The sequence below is a fragment of the Thermobia domestica genome, chromosome 15, assembly GCF_964235325.1.
Source record: "Thermobia domestica chromosome 15, izTheDome1.hap1.1, whole genome shotgun sequence".
NCBI classification, from domain to species: domain Eukaryota; kingdom Metazoa; phylum Arthropoda; class Insecta; order Zygentoma; family Lepismatidae; genus Thermobia; species Thermobia domestica.
The window spans coordinates 15,358,066-15,375,341 of record NC_137468.1 but is presented as its reverse complement, the minus strand read 5'-3'; the positions used below and the strand labels follow the sequence as shown (position 1 = coordinate 15,375,341).

General features: G+C 36.3%; 2 long non-coding RNA genes across 2 annotated transcripts in view; both read left to right on the top strand.

The window, feature by feature from the left end:
* LOC145671815 (uncharacterized) overlaps positions 1-17,276 on the top strand; it is a 288,536-nt gene that overhangs the window by 189,128 nt on the left and 82,132 nt on the right. The gene's annotated exons all lie outside the window — the stretch shown is intronic.
* On the top strand, positions 5,522-13,814 carry LOC145671814 (uncharacterized). The gene is made up of 3 exons (XR_014128530.1): positions 5,522-7,804; positions 10,946-11,113; positions 13,544-13,814. It is a non-coding gene; the product is annotated as an uncharacterized LOC145671814 (long non-coding RNA).

Here is a 17,276-nt window from a genome sequence, read left to right as displayed (position 1 = left end):
CGCAACTGTGTTCGGAAGGCATTTGCACGAATCGTCCCGAATTCTTCCGAAGCATCACATATGAGGCAAAGCAATTTTGTAGTTGGTGTAGAGCCCACACTTCACGAGTCCTCGCGATCACTATACAGGGTGTCTCAAAAGTCCCCTGACATAGTCAACTCTGTTATTATCAAACTTACAACAAAATGTAAGAGGGAAGACCTTCTCCAAATATGTTTTCAATCTAAAGTGAAGGAATTTTTAAAATCAGACGAGCCGTTTGGTCTGTACACTCTTTGTGTGCTCAATGTTAAATGAAAATGCAACGTTGCCATTTACTTGGATCCACAACATAAGTGAATGAAGTTACTGTTTGGAATGGGGGCTGGCCATTGACACATTAACGTAAAAGACAGTAATTTCATTCACTTATGTTGTGGGTCCAGATAAATGGCAACGTTGCATTTTCATTTAATATTAGACGCATAAAGAGTGTACAGCCCAAACGGCTCATCCGATTTAAAAAAATATCTTTAGATTGAAAACATCATATTTGGAGAAGCTTTTCCCTCTTATATTTTGTTGTAACTCTGATAATAACGGATCTACTCTATGTCAGGGGACTTTTGAGACAACCTGTAGTTTTCTGTTTAACCATTCAGTAACTAGAATACACAGCCATGCTTTCAGTCGTATTAAGTTTTAGGTACTTTTTAAGACTCACCTCACTGTGAACTGTATTTATTGTGTAATCAGCGATTGATATTACGTCATGAAGTGTTTTTGTTGTCTTCTATGGTAACCTACTCAAAAGTTTTTTTCCCTCAATCTATACCCGAAACTACGTGCTGCTAAAAGACTCCCTTTCAGAGCCATTACTTGTGAGGGGCGGGAGGACAAATGCCCTTCCAGAGAATCTCCGCGTCCTTCGAGGGGGCCCACTTTAAGACAAAATTTTCTTACTCCAAATACGATATGAGCATGAAATTATGAATGAAGCATTAAACCAGTGCACTACATTACATAAACAAAACAATACACAAAAAGTAAATAAAACAAAAAATGAGTCGTGGGCCCATTTCAGTACAAAATGTCTACTATTAGGGGCCCTATAAATAATGGCTTTGAGATTTGTCAATATTGCTCAAATTATATTAATTAATTTGTCATGTATGGAATGGGCCCAGGGGAGTGCAGGAGTGCCCACAGGCTACGGGGCCCACAAAAAGTAAGAGAAAGATGGAAAGAAGGGGTCTATTTTCGAATTTTGCGGGAAGGCCCAAAACAACATTTTGTAGGGGCCCAAATATTAATGCTTACCCTCCCAGAAAAAAATCTAGGTTACTGCGCTGCTCCCTTCGATAGATGCTTTTGAAATCAAGCCGTCGTTGTCGCATACAATATTACAACTTGGGTTATAATGCTTCCTTAGTCATACAAAACATGGACAATCAACAAGAACAGTCAGTATTTTAATGAGTCTGAGACTTAATTGAAATTTAATTATTTGTGTCCATCTTCATGACGAGCTAATTGATGCAAAATAGTTTTAGAATTAACCGCGTATAAAAGATTGAGTACACTAAAGTCCTGTTTAACCGAATCCTGATTAATCAAATTGCCGAGTTAACCGAGTAGCTGTAAAAAAAGTATTTTGCTCGTGCGCAATTTTATTTAAGACGGGGCCACAATGGCTCAGGGGTAGAGCGTTCACCTCTGGTGCTTGGGGTCCCGGGTTCGATCCCAGCCCCCGCAAGTGAACTATGTGGTGGACAATCACCGTGTGCGGGGGTTTCCTGGGTAGGTTCTCAAGTTTCCTCCCACTTTCTTCATTCCACGATTACTCATCATCACCGTCTCCTTTAACCTAACCGGCATAACTGTGGGACGTAAAACTCAAAGATTTCATTTCATTTTTTAAAAAAATTTAAGACCACTAACAATTATTTATCAGAAAGTAAGTTCACTCTTAGGATGCGTTGGCCGTACTCACCCATTCCCCCATCCCCGTCTATTTTTGGCACCCGTACTGCACTGTATACAGAGAAAAATTGTGACGTTCATTCACATGTTTGACTTATAAATAGACGTATTCGTAGAAGAAATATATGTAAAATGGAATGTGATGTATAAATATGGTTTGTTGGGAAAAAATGGATGTAATTTTGTTACATTTAAACACCAAGAAGTAAAGTTTAAATGTAACAATCTCGCCTTAAGAGGGACGAGAATCGAAGAATATTTTATGTGTCACGTCGTTATTTTTACGGTGACGTATAAAGTTTCATAAATCACATGTCGTTACGTTGAAATGTTCGCGAAAATCCGAAAGAAGTCGATCGAACCCGAACGGGAGCCATTTGCATTTTATGAAATTATTTAATGTTGTTCAGGGAAATCTTGAGTTATTGTGTGAAAACAAGTCGGCTTCATGGACTCCGGCGTGGACGCAAGAGGTGTAAAAAGAGGCAGATACAATGAAGAAACTTACGAGAGAAGAATCTAAAGGGTGGTGTGAATATTGTGACAACCCTCCAACAAAACATCCAAGGATTGAACAAGGTACAGTATGTGGAAATAACGTATGATATACATTAAGTTGTTAGGAATAATGATGAAAACGATGTAGGAAAGCTCTTTTGATTCTTCCCAGAAGATGAATCATTACGTTCAGTACATTATTTCGGAATGCACACTCTTTTGATGGATGACATTCTTGTATTATTAAAATAAAAATCTCTAATATAAGTTTTTAGATACTACTTGAACATAGCAAACAAGAATGGTTTTGGTTGTCCTCTAAGGGGAAGGTTCTAGATTACTGGTCCCCCTTCCCATGGACAAGGCGTGCAGGTTTACTTTTGGCGCACCACTAGAAAGACCGTGTTGGAAAGTTGGTGCTAGTTTACTCTTAGCACCTACATTGTGAAAGATTTACAGGCAAAATTTAAAACTTTGCATATATATGTGAAACATATTCATAGAAGACATGTTTATATAAAGCAAATTTCTCCAGACGATAAAATTAAATGCAAAGCCATGTTTTGTGTCTTTATTACAGCTAAATGGGAATGGGGCCTGTGTTCTAGAAGGGTTCACTCGAGCAGACGGCTCTACCAAAAACTAAAATTCATAGGAAAATTGCGATGTCAAATGCTTTTCGTAAAAGAAGTAGAGTGTGAATATAAGTAATTTCTGTCATTAGATATATTGAAATACATTTTGAATGGGAGTGAAGTATTCTAAGTTGAAATAATCTGGCAGAAAGGTGGAAATATTCTGTTCGTGTTAGGAATGGACATTTGCGATGGATATAAGGCAAACATACGATTTTATTACAAATAACTCTGTGATAAAGAGCGTCATATTATGTTGAAGTTTTTGGAGCGTCATGTTATGTTGAAACGTAAAATCAACGATTCGAAGTGTGGAAAAGAAGTGAGAATTAAAAACAGACTAATTTCTCCTCACAGCGGGCCAGTTGTACCCGGAAAACCAGTGAATCCATTTTGAAAGTAAGAGTTATTACTATTATTTAAGTGTTTTGCAAGGTGGAAATTATTGGGGATATTTTATGTATGTTGCACTATCCTTGTTTATGCGTGTGCCTCCCGTCGCTGACGCGCCTGCTCCCTACGAAAGGCACCCCTCGCTCCGCTCGGGCCCCCTACTACTTTTCTGCTCTGACTCGGTTAGGTGACATTCGTGCTTTTACTGGGCAAGTAGCAGAAGTTGTTTAGTGGTTTATGCATTTATGCATTTATGCTCCTCATTTAGTGCATGCTTTGCAAGAAGAAATCAGAAAATGCAATAAATGTGTGAAAATTTGGTAGAACTGTCTGCTCGACTAATGCCTTCTAGAACCTTGCCAAAGTAATGCACTTGTATTTTAGGTTTACTAGTATACGGTTTCAAGTCTAAAATCGTTACAAGTGCTTTACGATAGATGAAATAAGTGAATGCATGTGAGAGACCGTCGCTGGCCTGCTTGCTCCCTTCGGTCGCACCTTGTCGCTTACGCTCGGGCCCGCAGCTTCACCCTATTCAGACTCGGTTAGATTGCATTCCTGCTATTTAGTGAGCACCAAGTAGAGTTTTTGTGTTTTTTCACTTTTGTTTTTGTCATATATCCGAACTACATAGGCCTATAGATAAGAAAATCATAAAATAAAATTCGGCCATAATTTTTCAATCATTACTTCTGATGACCCTCTTAAATTTTCTCTACGAGTATGCCAAGTGAGATATTTCAATGTCGCCTAGCGTAAACCATTTAGGAGGCAATAAGGAAGAAATTAGTAAAAGAATTATAGTTCTTTCACTAATTTACTTCCTATTGTCCCCTAAAAGGTTTCTACTAGGCGACATGAAAATATCTCACTTGACATAAATAAAATTCAAGGGACCACAAGAAGTAACTGTTGAAATGTTACAATTGTTTTACGATTTGCGTCTAAATACGGCCATTGGATGTGTACCATAAAAATTACAGTGCGAAAAATAAACTAACCGGTGATAGGTAGCAACTAGAAAGCACGAATGTTATGTAACCGAGTCGGAGTAAGGTGAAACTGGTGGGGCTGCACAGGGATTCGTCCGAAGGAAACAGGCGCGTCAGTGATAGTGAGTATGCGCGCAAGCGAGGTTATTCCCTCGTGCATACAACGTGCTCATGGACCGTATTACAGGATCTATAGTTCTTCATTCATGTCACCTTAGTATTGATATATTGTCAAAGCGTGGAACGCCTCCTGTTACAGAGGTCAAAAATTTTCTTCAGACAGCCCTGATCCCTCTACTCGTTTCAAAATTAACATGGCATTTCTAGATATTTTCTACGTTCAATCTTCGCACTTTGCCCTCACTTATTTCCCACCCTGTATACAGTCTGCCACTAAACTATCCTTTTCTCTGTTTCTTTTGGTGCTGAATCCAGTGCTAGCAATCATTTTCAACAATTGAATTTACAAAATTTAATGGTCTCTTGTTAGGTATGGCTTCTCAGTTTTACTGTATTAAAGTAAGTTTGCCAATTATTGTGGTGAGAGCCATTATTTTGAAATTTAGACACAATATTGACAGGTGTGATCCTCTATTTTTCCTGATTTTTTTTATATGTGAAAGTGACTCATTAGAAATGGATATTATGCAATTTTATGCCATCAGAAAAAAAAAAAAAACTGGCCCTGACTAGCACTCACCCCTAAAGGTTAACGTCGCGGACTCACTTGTCAATAAGAACGTGAACAAGGCATGTTTCGGTATGCTGCAGTTTTGTCAAGTAGTATTACCCCAAGTTTTTGTTAACTCATGTTGATAGAGGGGCCGCGTGGGCTCATTGGTTGGAACACCCACCTCTGGTGCGTGGGATCCTTGGTTCAAACTCGGCTCATGCCATGTGGGCCATCTGATGGATAAACACCGTGTGCGTGTTTTTTCTTCCGTTTCCTCCCACTTTCTTCATTCCACCAATCGGCCTGGCACGATGCCATTAGGTGTTAAGTTTTAATAATTACGAAGATCCATGCCCCACCGGTGAACTGACGCCTCAGGCACCTCGATCATCCGCTCTATTATTGTTCGTTTTATGAGTAACAGCACTAATTTCGTGAAAGTTAGTTCCTCAGAAAAGTTGGTCAAGCCTTTCAAAAAAAACATGGATGGCGATATTTCAGATGTTGTTCGGTAGTCCAATTTTAGAGGTTTTCCCCAGTCCTACCAGGTTAATGCTGGATGGCATCTAATAAGATTGGTCGAGTTCGTCTCAATTTTTGTCTAAGCCTTTCCTTTTCTTCAGTCATCGTGACAAATAGGCGGATGGTAAACTTTAAATTTAAAACAAAACTATTCATGTTAAACAATGCTATACATGTTCATGGAAAAAAGTCAAGGTTAATTTTCTGGGTCATTTTACGGTTCCATGCACAACATTCCAGCACGTGATGGATAAGTCTTGAGACTAATAACAAACGCACTGCGAGTCCAGCTTATGAGTATACTCACAAGTGAGTGTTGTAGACAAATCCTTCAGTACTATTCAGTGATGTAATGCTAATTTTTTAGGTGGATATACGCTCCATCCTTTGTTACACACAGAAACATATTATATACGTATATATAATTACGCTTATCAAATTACCAACCCTTGAGCACACTCAGACAAGAGGATTTGAAAAGGAAGCTGCCTGGACTTATAAGCTGATGTACTATTCCAGCATGCACTTAATCTGTTGATAAAAAGGTTCGATAGATCAGTGAGTACGGCTGGCTATCGATTTTTTTTTAATAGAATTACACGAACAGCTGTTTTCAGAGAAAGTTAAACTTTGGACCGTTCACACAGATGTAAATTCCTATAAAATGTAATAATAATAATATTGGTCAAGAAAATGTGAAAAAGCCTTTGCAGATCAACTATCCTAAGAGAAGTTTTCCTTCATTCGCACCAGCCAAATGTCGCAATGGTACCTAACTTATAGGCCCCATGTAGTCTCCTTTCCAACGCCTTTAACGAAGGACGTTATTCGGCTGGCATCTTCATCATCAACCTGGAAATGCCATAACAACCGTCATAATGTGAAATAAATAAATAAATATACTTATGTCTTTTTCTGAAGCAGCTGGCAAATTAACATGTCCTTTGGATTTTTCTTCGCTATTTCTCGATGTCTTTGCTTTTATGTTTTCGTCAACGGAATGTACACAGCTATGAGCTATCAGCTTTGAACTAGAGTAAAGACCACATTTTTCTCGGAACTCCCTTCCGCGGTTAGAAAGAAACTGATTCCATTCCGTATTGCCTCGCTCAAATTGTATCCAATCGGCAGACTTCGAATTTGTATGAAAGAGGCCTTGAAAACTGTAGCCATTACTATGTCAAAACAGAACAGCTTCAATGTTACCACATGAATCTAGGCGGTATTCCTCACCATTCTATCTTCAACTGATCTTTAGAAACAAAAGAGTTTCTAATAGTTTCCAAGAAAAACATTTGGAAACATCTTGGCTTTATTTTATTATAATACCACAGATCAACTTTCAGAAGGTGCGGACAGCGCATGTGACATCTTAAAAAAAAAAAAAAAAAGAAAAGAAAAACATTGCAGTTCAGTGCGTTCTTTTTCATTATAGAAGGGATTGACGGAAAACTCGATTCCCACAACCCGAAAACTCAAACCTTTTAAAAGAATTTAGACATCATTCGCGGCAACAGCCTGACGACCAGCTGTTTAGTGAGATTTTTCTGTTTTGAAATAGAGAACATGAAAAAGAGTTGTTATTTGTTCCAATGAAGTGAGTACACTATGAATCGAATGTAGCGTGTACCCGCGTACTTCCTAACTTTTAGATGGCTATACGATAGTTTCCAAAAATTAGTGGTGGGTATACGCCATATACCTGCGTATACAATCCATTACATCCCTTGTAATATACCAAGCAACCACCTTCTGTGTAAAAATGGGAGGATCAACCTCCAAAAGAAGTCAAAGCCTGCGTTTAAGATACCATTTCAGCATTAGGCTGTTGTGACTGATAAAATACGGACCTAAAAACACTTTTCTTTAAAAAAAAAAAAAAAAAAGTAAATTCAAAAGCTGACTTATATCTTACACACCTGTGTTAATTTTAAATCTGAAAAGGCTGTACACATTTTAGGTACTGATTTTTTTTTTTTTTTTTTTTTTTTTTGTCAGATATAGCTGGAAGCTGGACACGAGGTGTTAGACAAACAGCTGAAGAAGTACCTACAGAAAGCAGTCTTCCCCATAGAGAAGACCGAGATGCAGACTCTGAGGAAGAAACTGTACACTTCAAAAGTAATGAGGTAATTGACAATAGGTTTTCGAGGAAAATTTATCGGTGCATTTATTGCTCTTTTAGAACGTTCAGTTTCGATAAACTGTCACGCCATGTAAAGAGGCATGAAGGGGCTTTGCGGTATGAATGCAGTTCGTGTAAATCCAATTTCAAATTTATCTGGTGCTTGGGGTCTCGGGTTCAAACCCTGCTCCCGCCAAGTGAACTTTGTGGTGGACAAACACCGTGTGCGTGGGTTTTCTCGGGGTTCTCCCGTTTCCTCCCACTTTCTTCATTTCACCATTTCATTCATCTCTCATCATCACCGTCTCCTTTAGCCTCACCGGCATAATCGTGGGACGTAAAACTCAAAGATTTCATTTTTTTTTCAAGTTCAAATTTCGTTCCTCATTATGCAGACATACTAAAAATTGTATTTATGTGTCTACACGCATTCGAAGTAATGTCAGCGGAATCGATCATAGATTAAGTGTTATTACACGGATCCCAATGAAAAATTGCGTATTTACGAAATAAAATGCAATTGTCAAGATAGTTATGTAGTCAAAACGAAAAGAAATTTAGAAGTCCGAGTAAAGGAATACATTAGAGATTCAAAAGCAGAAACTCCGGTGTCAGGTTTATCGAAACATTTAAAAGAAACGCAACGTACGGTCGAAGATTCACAAGTTTTGTTTGGAGCTAGAAATGAAATAGAGAGACTGATGCTTGAAAATTTATTTATTCATTAAAAAAAATAAATCTAGACAAGGAATAGTTGACTGGAATGGGGGGTGGTAATTACAGAATTTGCACAGGAATAGCATGACAATAAAAATAATAACATGCCTGCCATATTTTAGTTCGCAACACCTTATCCGTATATCGCTGGCGCACTTGCCAACTTTTTTTTTTCACAGCTCTCTCCTTGTTTAGTCCGTTCCTTTTCATTCCTTGATGTTCCTATTCATTTTCTTCTTGTTTCTAACCTCCGTGACCAAGACTCGAGGGGCGAGTCGAAAGCTTGGAACTATAAAAATTCATGAATTACAGAAATCTGTAAGTAGATTGATATTTAGAATTTTTCAGCTTGGTTTTGCAATGTCTAAGGACGAGAATTAGCTCGTTTGCCTACGCTGTAACTTGGATAAAGTACTTATTACTTTCGTGAATTCATGAAGAGTGTAATGTACCATTACAATTACGTAATGTGGTCTCCGCTCGGAGGGGCCCACTAAATTTATCACCTACTGTACCATGCTAATTTTTCCGAAATAGGTTTCGATGTATACATGATATTCAATTGATTATAATTATACTTGGAATTAATGTGGAAATTCGGGATAATTTCGTAGTAACTATATTTTGGGGAATAATATCTTTATTTATACGTTATTTCACGATAATATTTAGCATATGGGTGTTTCAAATAGGGAAACATTGAAATCATCATCTTAATGCTTTACAAAAACTAGGCCCGCTATTGGGCAGGAATTCTTAGAAAAATCTAGCAATCTAAATTTTGGTTGAATATTTTGGACTCCGATTGTCCTTCTTGACATGCCCATATCCTCTCTGAAATCCGGTTTGATCCAGATTTTACCATTTTCTATTCGTTTTGTACTCTCCGCTGCCAAAAATCTCTGCTGTGATTGGAACTATTTCCCGAACTATAGTGTTACGGCGCAGAACCTCCATTCCAAGACGCGGCGTACATCAAGGACAACACTGTAACTTCAGCTCCTCTAAATTTGGAAAATTTCTGCAGATAAACGGAATAAATCGAGGTAACACTAGTTCTAAACAATAGTTAAATCATCTGGACGTAGTAGGGAGCCATAAATTGTTATTTTCATCAGCGAAAAGAGGCAGAAATAGTAAAATATATAATTCAGTTCATAAAACGCCATGTGTACAGCATATAAACAGTATTAATGGCTAATATTTTTTTTCTAAATGTAATACAGTAAATTGTATAAAACAATGTAGTTACATAGTTTCCTTTGGAATATTTTATCCTTGTTTATACGCTGTCCCGTGTGTATGTGTGTGTGACTGAGAGATAATTTTTAGCCTTAAGTCGTAACATTAACGTTGGTTTATTGTAATGGTTTTACAATGCATGACTAAGGTTATAAAGGATAAAGTCTAAAACAAATTATAATCGGCTCTGAGAAATGCCAAAATAACAGGATATGCCTGAATGAACGACGATCTTTCAGAAATATCAAAATTTTTATTTGTAACAAATGTATGCATTACTTGTTTTTTTTTTTTCTGGCTGATTCAAATGTGTGATCGATCTCTGAATCTTGGAGTTCCGAGACTGGATATTAGGTAACCTTCGTTCTAAAATAATGAATAAACAATAGAACTAAACTTTCTTGTCACCCGGGCTGGGTCGGGGCAACTCCCACTGGCGTAGTTGCCTGGACCCAGGTCAGGGTTGTATGGGTGAACACGTGTCTATTCCGGATACCTATAATATCAATACTTGTGCAATAACATTCTGAATACAGAGTACCTTTTAGAAATTATTCGAGTTTCTTCACCATATTCCCAAAATTATCCAGTAATTCGTTCTCCTCAGATCTCCTATCATCTTCTTCCTTTCCTTCTCCTTCCCTCTTCCTTCCTACCTTCTTCTTACTCTTCCTTACTCTTTCTTTCACTATTTCTATTAAAACCTGAAAAGAGGGGTCGTGACTGGGAGTTGTCGCTATTGACACGGTCATTAAAATCGTTTGATATTTCTTCGGAAGTCCGATATGAATTAGTCAACCCGACAACAAACATTTCGAAGTTAGTAGAATACAATCCATTTATTTTATTCATATTTAATTAGATTATATTCCAATATTCAAAATTTAAGACAGTTTTAAAAAAAATCGGAAAAATGAGTTTAGTAGGGACTTTCACCCCTGCTTTTCCCTCTCTTGACGCCCCTATTATTCTATTCTATTTTATCTTCTCTTTTCAAGAGTACAATTAGATTCATTTTCTCGATCCATCTACGTGCCTTGAATATTACCGTCTACGCACCGTGAAATCTACCGTAAGATAGTATGAAGGAAAAAGATTTATGGATTTTTCTTTTTTCTTTTATTTATTTATTTATTTATTTATTTATTTATTTATTTATTTATTTATTTATTCCCCTTTATTTCAGTTGGAAACAGAGGCAAGTCTTTACTTTGGATACGACGTAGACACTCTTGAAATTCAGCTGGGAGATGCAGCGTCAAAAGTGGCACTATCAGCCAACATAGAAAATAATATTTTCGCCCTAGAAAGACATTTGCAGCTAAAGAGATCTACGCTTAGAGCAATTTCCCAGGTAGGTGTATATGTAATAGAGTTAAGGGAATTGTTACTGAAAATTGCTTATCACCGACGCAATTTGAGTAAACATTAGTTTAAAATTTCATTTAGTAGTTTACGTTACTATTGTTATGAAGATACACTTCTGTGCATATTAATCCACATCATTCTTCTAGTATAAGAATGAAAAAATTACATTTAATGTGCAACCCCATACTTTGGCCTCTGCTCGTCCCGCAAGTCCTTAACACATCTATTGATACCTTCTTATTAATAAGCACGAGATCAGTAAACAGTAAAACAACCAGCTGATTAAAAAATAATAATATGGCAGAGCTTTGAAACGGCTGTCTATCTACTATTATGTTACATGTTTCCAAAGTAGATAATGCTAATATGGTCAGAGTTCTAAAGGGATTGTGGAAGTATGAAGGATGTTTATTGAGAACATTATAGGAAATAAGATACATGCATTTTTTAATTATTTTTTGGAGATATGTCACCAAAAACATGAGAAAGGAAACAGTCACGGCCTTATTAGGTACCATCTGTACATTCACCTGGTGAAACTTAGTAAAATGGTAAAAAAAAAAAAAAAAAAAACTCAGTCAGGATGCTAAATCCTGAAAGGTTTGAATTCGTGATCCCCTAATCCAATCCTCCCGATCTACAATAGTCACATTGTCACCGACTCAGACTGTCTTGTCTCGAAATGATATCTCCTGAGAAGCATTTTTGGACATCCTCGTTTTCCACAGATATTTTCCATGTATGTCGTCTCTTGGGGTACACTGATTGCCACTTATTCAATAGTAGTAATATGGTTTATATTATTGCAATATTCTTTTATTTATAAATGAAGTATTAGTTTTCCATTGATAAAATAACTAACACATGTCATCAAGAATATGATTTTAACGGTCGCTTGAGATTTGATATGTTATTGGGAAGAGCTCCGCTGTACTAATTTCGACGCTAATATTGCGCATCTTTTTTACAGTTGTTCGTGGTCAAACTACCATAACAGTGTCGCTGCTTTGCACTTTCTTACAGAACGGGGCTTCTTCCATAATGGAATTTACTATTTCAAGATTTGACGTGTGTGTAAGAATTGTTATGAACGTTCTAAACGAGCGAAGAAACTTCTAAGGACGGGACCTACAGTTTAATGTGGGTTCCGAATATCATGTGTCCCAACCGGAATTGAACGCAGGACCCTTTTGTTGGAAGGAAGCTAGTAAAATTTGACGTGTGGGTGGTTCTCAATCATAATCGTGCTTTTGTGAACAAATTATTAACGTTTTAAACGAGCTTCTGAGCTTCTAAAGACGAGACCTAGTTTAAAGTGGGCTCCGAACCACATGTGTCATTTACTGGGAATCGAACCCAGGACATTTTGATTAAAAGGTAGCGACTATTACCACTCATCCATAGGGTACATTCGTGCTTTTGTGTTGTAACATATGTATTTGTTACTAGTGAAATGACATTTTTATTGTGATTTTTTAAAAAGTAAAATTGTGCACATTAAACGGATTGATTTTTGGTCCAGATTCATACGGATTGTTTCAATAGCTAGCAGTTATTGAAAAAGATGCTCGAAGGTTAATGTCTGTACAGACAATTTTATTACTGTAGAGTATCAAAGGCTCAGGCAACTCTTAGGGCTAATTGACTCTGCCTTTGAACTCCAATATTACTCTAAACATTAATATATTTTAAGGCCAGTCTGCGGCAGAAGTTTACACTCAAGACTCCATTTTGAGAACATCAGGTGACATCATCTTCCAAGTGTAAAAGAATTAAAGGATAATTAAAAGGCCTGCCTGGATACGCTGTTTTATAATAATAACCTAGTATTTTACCTATTATGGCTTTTACGCCTGATAAAGAATACAGTTAGATAATTTTACACTATAGTGTTTATATCGATTCTAATAACATGTGCAGGTCAAAGTTTACTCTCACACTTCTTTTGCAGGTAACAATAGTCTTATTTCAGTACGGTTTTTTAGTATCTTCCACAGAAGGTATAAATTTCAATACAAGTTGACGCTCTGACATATTATGTGAGTCTACTTCAGAGTTATCCGGTTAAGAAATTTTACAACTTGGTGAAATACTTTCGCGGCAGACTGGAAATGCATCTTATCACATTGTTTCTTAGTTCAAAAAGGACGGTTGTTTCTTTATTTTATTTTTATTTTATTTTTTATTTTTATTTTTATTTTATTTATTTATTTATTTTTGAAGATCTTGAGTTTAATAAAAGCACAAACTCTCAGCAACGTGGACAAGCTTTTTTTAGGTCAGTTCGAGGATTGATTCACATATCAGTACGTATTTTTTTATTCTCATTGTACATAGTATTTACTAAAAACTAAATTATCTGTTTAAATTTCTTCCAAATACACTATATATTAAATTATTATCATTTTACTTGCAGGAGGCAGATATACATCAGAAGACGAGTATTGTAGGACAAACAGTGTTTTTTGGCACAAAGAAAGAAATATATTGTGGTCCTGAAGAAATTATTAATTTGAAAAACGGATGCTCTGAGTTTAGGGCTGCAGTATTATTACTAACAGTATATTACGTAAAGAACTTGAACTATCCAAGTGCATATGGTCAAATTCTGGGCTTTTTACAATGCGTCCCAACTCGAGAAAAATTTCCTAAGCAATTGATGTCGCAAAGACTTTTTGAAACTGTGAAGCTCCTAAAGCTGTGAAGTTTTTAAATGTGAAATGTGAATGTGAAATATAGTTGACTTAAACAGTGTTTCTCTTAATGCTTGTGTATTATTTTTATGTTTACCCGATTAATATTTTTCATTCTTTCTAACAGTAAATGATCTCACTTTTTAAACGATATTTAACAAGGAAAACTCTTAACAGAGTCACGTCAAAAGTTCCCTTGAAAACTTGTACACGGGTAGATATTTAAATTAAAGGTCAATAGAAAACAATCAATGCTCACGAGACATAAAGTACAAGAAAGATCAATTAAATTTGCTTGAAATTAGCCCTGCGACTGAAAGCATATAATACCATTATCAGTATATCCAGGAACTATCCAACCTAATCTAACAGAAGATTAGTACCAACAGATTATGTGATAGCTTTCAAACAATACTATAACGATTTCGTAAATTTCAATCGCTCATGTAAACAGGCATCCTGTGTAGTCCCTAATATAACCGCAATACTGGCCAACTCACTGACGGAAATGCTATCTACGTTAATGCTGATTTTCAAAGATTACTATTGATCCTTATGTATATATAAATATGTAGCCTATATTTCGTAGAAGCATATAATATTATGTGGTTGGTATTTTGTTTATACATTGTCTACAAGTGTAGAAATGTTCAGGGCAGTTTCAGTTTGATCTTGTAAGATTTTATATTGTGGGATGAAACGTTGCTGTTTTAGCAGTTTATTAACTTTATTTTTAACGCCTTTTAGTAGTTGTAGCTCTGGCCTAGAGATCTGCACGGGCAAAATTAGCCCTCTAATTGATGTAAATAAAAATACAATTTTGCTTTCATTGTTAAGTTGCTGTAATTGGGCTCATTTGATTATGACACAAGCTCGGGCCTAAATACTAAAACAAATTTCGGATTTGGATCGGACCTCACATTATAAATTCACGGGCCGGGCCGGGCTCGGGCTAAAAATTCCGGGCCGTGCAGACCTCTACTCTGGCCAGCATTGAGTATAGACCAAGGATGGTATTGGCCAGGGTCAGTCTTACGGTACCATTCCCGCATTCGCCTGATTAAACTGTGGGAAGCCATGGAAAACTTAAGTCAGGATGGTTGGCGGTGCGATTTAACAAATTGGCCTCCTCACTACGAGATGTTACCACCTGGACCGCGAGGGCTGGCTGTATCTTGCTTTGTTCCCACAGTGATGAAAAACAGCAGTGTCGGGGGTTTTTTATTTTTTTTTTCAACAAACGGTAAATTTGGTTTCTATGAGCAATCAAGCTGTTTTGTTGCATTGTGCTAAACAAGTTTTTCCTACTGCTTAATTGAGTTCAACAAAGTGGCTTTGGAGTGTGTGGAGCTTTGTTTTCTTAGCATCACAATATTCTCAAGGTAAGAACCCGAATTCCACATTTTCATTTTAAAATAAATTTTTAAGTTCAGTATTATCTTACATTTAATTACCGCAGATATTGTATAATACAACATTCTCGAGATTTATTTATCACGTCTAATAATAAATTAGTAGAAAATTCATAGGTATACGTGGTGACAATGCCTGTATGAAATGTCATTCTTAGATAAAGTAGTAAATAGTCTAAATTTTCTGTACTAGCATAGCTTCCTCTGCCACATTACTGAAAGGGAATAGTTCTAAGAAAAACCTAGCCAACTTTCGATTGGTATCGCAAGCTTTTTTTTTTTTTTTTTTTTTTTTTTTTTTTTTTTTTAAAGGGCAAACGGTATACTAATCAATTTTCTTGAGTTAGTTAGGTTTCTCTTTTGAGCACTACTTCTTTTCAACAAAACAAAGTAGATAATTAGACATTATATTTGGATTATTTACATTATACTTAACTCTTTTAGAATTTATGATAACTATAGTTATCATTGCATAGTATTATCTTTTACTCAGATGCATTTTGGAACTGGATGGTCAACTTGGCGGTGCCAAGTGGGGGCGGAGGAGTGTGACTTTTTTCTTAAGGCAAATTTTTAAATTTTTTTCATGCCTTTATTTAGTTTTCAAGATATGAGATTGAAACTTTGCATATTGATTGTGTGCACCTTTGAGTATTTCTCAATTTGTTTGAGAGTCCTACGTGAACGCATGCTCGAGCCTGAGGGACGCAACTATTCCGAGGGGACGATTTTTCAGAAAAATCCGTTTTTTCCAGAATTTTCCGGTACAGGTGTATGAGACGTACATGTGAGTGATACCGTTGGGAAGGGGAGCTCCTTCTTGGTTAAGCGGTTGGCGTACGCACCTTTGGCGCGGGAAGCCCGGGTTCGGATTCCAAGTTAATCAGTAGTTCCACGTCTCATGCTTCTGAACGGGACGTTAAACTCAAAATCAACAACCACCGATGGAAAGGGCTCGTTATACTGAAAAAATAGCGTTTGAACCATGGCTGAATTTCAAATAGTAATGACGCAGTAAATTTTTAAAATATGTATGTATAAAAATGGGTCACCTTCATACTTTCAAAGAAATTTTCGTCCTTAGTTTTCAAGACACAAGATTGAAATTTTGCAATCGCATTGTGTACCTAACTACGTAATTAAAAAAAAATCAGATCCCTAATTTACACCCGGGCCAGAGGGGCGTAAGAATTTTGAAAAATCTCCCGGATTTCCCTGATATTCCCGTTTCTGGTGTACGGACAAGCGAGTGGTACCGTTGGAAAGGATGTTTTCTGAAAGAAACGAGTTCTGAACCATAACCTTACGATAAATAGTAAGTAAGCAGTAGCTGTTTGAGTGAAAGTTTAAATTTTACCTCAAAAAGTGGAAATCCTAAAAGGGTTAATAATGTGAGTTATTTACCATACAAATTGTCGATAAATATACCTAAATTTTGTACCCTATATACCAGCATGAGGCCTCTTCTATTTATATGTAACGGTGGGCATTCTATTTATGTGTAACGGTTGGCGCTTCTATTTATATGTAACATACATCAAGTTTGTTACGTTCATTTAAGCGTCACATTGTGCTTAATTTATACGTTACATGATACCTTCCATTTCTATGTAACAATATTACATTCATTTTATATGTAAAAAAATCGCGATTTTTTTACGCTTATTTAAGCGTCACACTTTTTAGAGTGATACTCTCAAGCAGTGGTTCTCAATCTTTTATAACTGATAACACTCTTTACCGTACGCTTACAACAGCGCGACACATTTGTTTGATTTTTTAAATTAAAATCATATATAAATTATAATAGTCAGTGGCGTACGCAGTGTCTCGTCAAAGGGAGGTCAAGCATTCAATTTCATATGCATGGCTTTTGTATATATATATATATATATATATATATATATATATATATATATATATATATATATATATATATATATATATATATATATATATATATATATTAACATAAACTTGTAATTTACTCCTCTAAGGAGGGTTAAAAATCCCAAAACCCCACTTACGTACGCTATTTATAATA